General features: G+C 32.2%; 1 long non-coding RNA gene across 1 annotated transcript; it reads right to left on the bottom strand.

Moving 5' to 3' along the window:
• Nucleotides 1–12: 12 nt before the first annotated feature.
• Nucleotides 13–2,503, bottom strand: LOC107854604. The gene is made up of 3 exons (XR_007050220.1): nucleotides 2,284–2,503; nucleotides 2,160–2,208; nucleotides 13–669 (listed from the first exon to the last, which is right to left on the bottom strand). It is a non-coding gene; the product is annotated as an uncharacterized LOC107854604 (long non-coding RNA).
• Nucleotides 2,504–4,544: the final 2,041 nt, after the last annotated feature.

Below are 4,544 nucleotides of genomic sequence, written 5' to 3' on the forward strand. Positions count from 1 at the left end.
CATGATACCCATTCTTTGTATGGGAACATCTTTGTAGATGAATTGAGGTCAAAGAAATCTCCTAGATCAAAGTTCAGTTGAAAATTTTCCTACCGATTGACTTTTAGTCGACGTTCTTACTTGGGTCAACTTCCAACGATCATTAATCCTAGTATATAATGAGTTAGGTGGCCCACTACCTACCAAATTAAAGGTTTTTCAGTCTTCTTTCCAAGTAAAAAAGTATGGACATTTTAGTGAGGCATTGGGCAGTGCAAGCCAGGAGATCACTGGTTTGCCTCTCTGACGTAAAAGTCCATTTTTTTCTTACTAAATCAGGGGAAAACTTGTCCTTTCACCCCATGTAACTTTCTCAACCCGTTGTATAACTCTTTAAGTCGTCCTAAACTAGCAGAAATCTTTAAAATCCCTCATTTTCTTCCTCCCAAAAATTCTTAGAAGCAAGAACACATAGAGTTTAAGATTCAAGGCTCAAATTCCGTACTTGAAACTATTTATATAAGGTATTTATTTCAAGTTATTCGTATTTTCTAATTGATGGATTGAGACTAAGGTTGAAGATTGATTTTCTAATAGTTATTAGATTAGAAAGATGAGTAGTTAAGGGAAACTAACCTTTCAATGGTAGAAATTTTGGGATGAAGCAACTGATCACTGCAATAATATATTCTATGATAAATGAACATAAAAAACATAAATCTGAGTATATGAAAAAAAAAAAAAAAAAGGATATATTAGCATGTAATCAAGATTAAAATCAATATAAATGTCATATCTCTCTGAGTGACTAAAATGGTATTAAATTTTATAGATAACAAAGTGTTGGCTTCTGATAAATTGGGATGATAACTTCAAATATTGTTGCATGCAGGGAAATTGCATTTATCTATTTAAATGGAACAAAGATGATTATATTGAGTTTAAATGGTCATTATACTATTTTTGTTGTTATGTAATTTTTCTGAATGCTATATTTTGCTTTCTTTATTAGTTGTCATATTTTTTATTTTTATTTTTTATGATTAATTTTGTTTACTGCATTTAAGCGAGGGTTCTTCGAAATGTTCAACTTTACTACTAAAACTTCATTGTTTCTTCAACTTTCTCCTTTTTTTAAGCTAGTATTTTATTTCTAATTGTTCGGACTAATTACTATAATCGGTCAGCTATTGAATAACATAGAAGACTATGTATAATATCGACCACATCAATAATCGATCTATCTATATATCGATAAGGATCGATAATGGATCTGTCCATATATTAGTCGGATCAATAATCGGTCTTTTCATATATCAGTCGGATCGATAATCGATCTTATCTATATCGACCGTATCGATAATCGATCTGTCCATGTGAACCAGGTTTTCAATTAATTTGTAATTTTTAGAAGATTTTGGTGGGAGGGTTTTTTGAAAATAAATTCTGTCAATTCTTGGGATCTTTTGTTAAATGGTCTTTTCAAGTCTTCTCTTTAATTAAATAGACTACAATTTTTTTTTAGGAAAATGATCCATTGTTGAGACAGATTTATTATCTATCCGACTGATATATAGCCAGACCGATTATCGATCCTGACAAATTGATTGTTGATCCGATAAATCGATTATCGATCCGACCTATATATGGACAAATCGATTATCAATCCAGCGGATGAGAAAATAGATGTAGGCCATTTTGCTAATTGAAAACTTGAAGAGGATAGCCAAATTTTCTCAGTAAGCCACTTTGCTAATTGAAATCTTGAAGAGGCTTAATAGCCAAATTTTCTCTCAATTCTTGAAAGCTGGTGACTTGTGGAATGATTTATAACTTTTAATACTTGTAATTAAATTTTAAATCACAAATAAATTAAATTACTTAAAAGTAGGTCATTTCTCAAAAAAAAAAAAAAAGCTTCTTAAAAAGTAGACTTGAAAAGTCTGTTTAACAAAGAATCCCAGTCCCTTGTACAAGGATGATATATACAAACATTCCAATAATAAAATCCCAACTCGTTTACTTGTCGGATGTGTGTGTATACTTGCTCAATTTTATACATGTGCCTACTCGTGAACATCCGAAGTTGAGGGCATATATGCCAGCTGAGGCCAAATTAAAGAGCATGTTTATGCATTATGCTTTAATAAAATGACAAGAGTGAAGGATAATTAACTAACCGTTCAATGGAAGATATGGAAAACAGGAGTGCTGAATGGTAGCAATCGACTGCAGAACAACCGCGACAAATATTAGGAGAAAAAAATACAATAAACACAGAATACAAATGATTAAATGTCATACCTCTGAGCTGTTGAAATGGTGTATGTGATCAAGTTACCAAGTAATAGTAAAGATCGAACGAGTTGACTTCATAGAATGAGACATGAAAAATTCAATTATAAAGGATTCAAGTAATTAAATGTATTTATGGTTGTATGTCACCTTCACATTAGCTGGGATTGAAAGAGATTTGAGATTAATAAGTCAATGAAATCATAGGTCAGATTGTGTATTATCTCAATATATATCATTATCAACACTTAAATAAAACCTTAAATAAAAGATAGTGGCAGCTTTTATAAAATAGATGGTTAACCTGTATCTTTCATTGAATGTTTGATGACTATATATATATATATATGACGTCATCGAACTTAATTTCCATACATATATTTAAGAAATAAAAATACAAATACAAAACGGAGGAGTAGGATATTGACCTTATCCAACAACGACAATAAACCCACTGAAATCCCACAGGTGGGGTTTATTTTTAGTTGACGTGACACCTTTGACGTGGGTTTCATTTTATGTAATAAATATGCCAAATCAGTATAAAAGAGTAATAAAAATACACTTTGGAGTTTATCGTAGCAACTTTAGCTATAGTTCGAGAGGGTACTAGATGTTTATCTCTTTGCAACAAGTATTAAGTGCCAAAACACATAAATTATTCCCCTTTTTTTTTGAGTTTCATACTTAAACTCAGAAACAAGCCTAAATTATCATTTAGGCATAATATACAAATATGACCCTAAACTTGACGTCAAATTATAACATTAACCTTAAACTTTGACAGAGCACAAGTAGGCGCTTTAATTATACAAAACATGAAAAAATAAATACTCCGATTTTGTAACTTACACGTGTGTACCTCACTTGCACCTACGTGGATTAGTCATTCACTCAGATGCTGCCACCTAATAAAAAGATACATTATAACTATGACCTTTAGCTTTCCCAGTGCATGAGTAGGCCCTTTAACTATACAAAAGCTGAAAAAAAAAACCCTTCAATTCTAACTCTGACGCGCGTGGTTTGGAGTGTATACACGCATTTTGCCACTTAGGATTTGAGTGTTTATTTGTTCAGGTTTTGTACAATTAAAGGGCCTACTTGTGCCCTATCAAAGTATAAGGTTAATGTTACAATTTGGTGTCAAGTTTAGGATCATATTTATATATTATGCCTTAAATAAAACCAGTGGCAGCATTTATAAAAGTTAACCAGTATCTTTCATTAAATGTTTGATGACTAGATATATATGATGTCATCGAACTTTATTTCCTTTTAAAAAATACAAAAAACAGATACAAAGCAAAGGAGTAGGATATTGAACTTATCCAACAGGTGGAGTCTACAGAGGGTAAAGCGCATGCAAACCTTACTTCGTACAGGAAGAGACGTTGTTTCCGAAAGACCCTACTCTCAAGTATCGCATATCAGAGCAGCAAGGAAAAGAACATACAAAAGTAAAGAAGACGTAGCATATAATAGAAAAAAGCACTATATAGCATTCTGTGAACATGAACAGTATCGGTAACGAAATAGTGCGATAACCGAGGCACAAGAAGATATTGACTTTATCCCCTTAATGAAAATTAAGAATGGATGTCCATGGTTTTTACACAATGAATTATGAACAAAGCTAAGTTTGCATCATCCATGATAAATCTAAACAGTTCAATCATTCTGGTTGATAATGTTTTATTATCAACATAAAGTTAAAAGGCTTTAGTTAGGGATTTACTCCAATTTTGTATAGGACATATTATAATATTAGGAAAAATGACAGCTCTTTGTCGAATTTCAGCCCCTTCGAGTCAGGGGCGGAGCCAAGCCTTGTTAGGGGGTTCGGCCAAACCATAAATACACTATTTATACATGGTTAAAATTATTTCTATGTATCTATAGTAGGTGTTGAACCCCCTTCGGTTAGGTTTTCTTCGAATATTGAACCCCCTTAGTTGAAGTCCTGGCTTCACCTCTGCTTTGAGTTGGCCGGCGACCTCATTCATTCTAACAACTTGTTGAAAATTGCTGCACTAGATTTTAGCAAAATAAGTTGTTTAGATTAGGATGAATTGAATTTTAAACATAAACATCTCAAATTTGTCCAGTTTGAGATAACTTAATTGCATTAGTCCCCAAATTTTCTCACAGAAGACAACTATACTTGTGCCACCAAAAATAAAATGTGTGTCCTTGGAACTTCGATAATATGTTGAGCGAACTTAGGCATTTTTGTTAAATTCTTCTATTGAACAAATAGATCATAGGAA

This window comes from Capsicum annuum, unplaced genomic scaffold, assembly GCF_002878395.1.
Source record: "Capsicum annuum cultivar UCD-10X-F1 unplaced genomic scaffold, UCD10Xv1.1 ctg4653, whole genome shotgun sequence".
Lineage (NCBI taxonomy): Eukaryota > Viridiplantae > Streptophyta > Magnoliopsida > Solanales > Solanaceae > Capsicum > Capsicum annuum.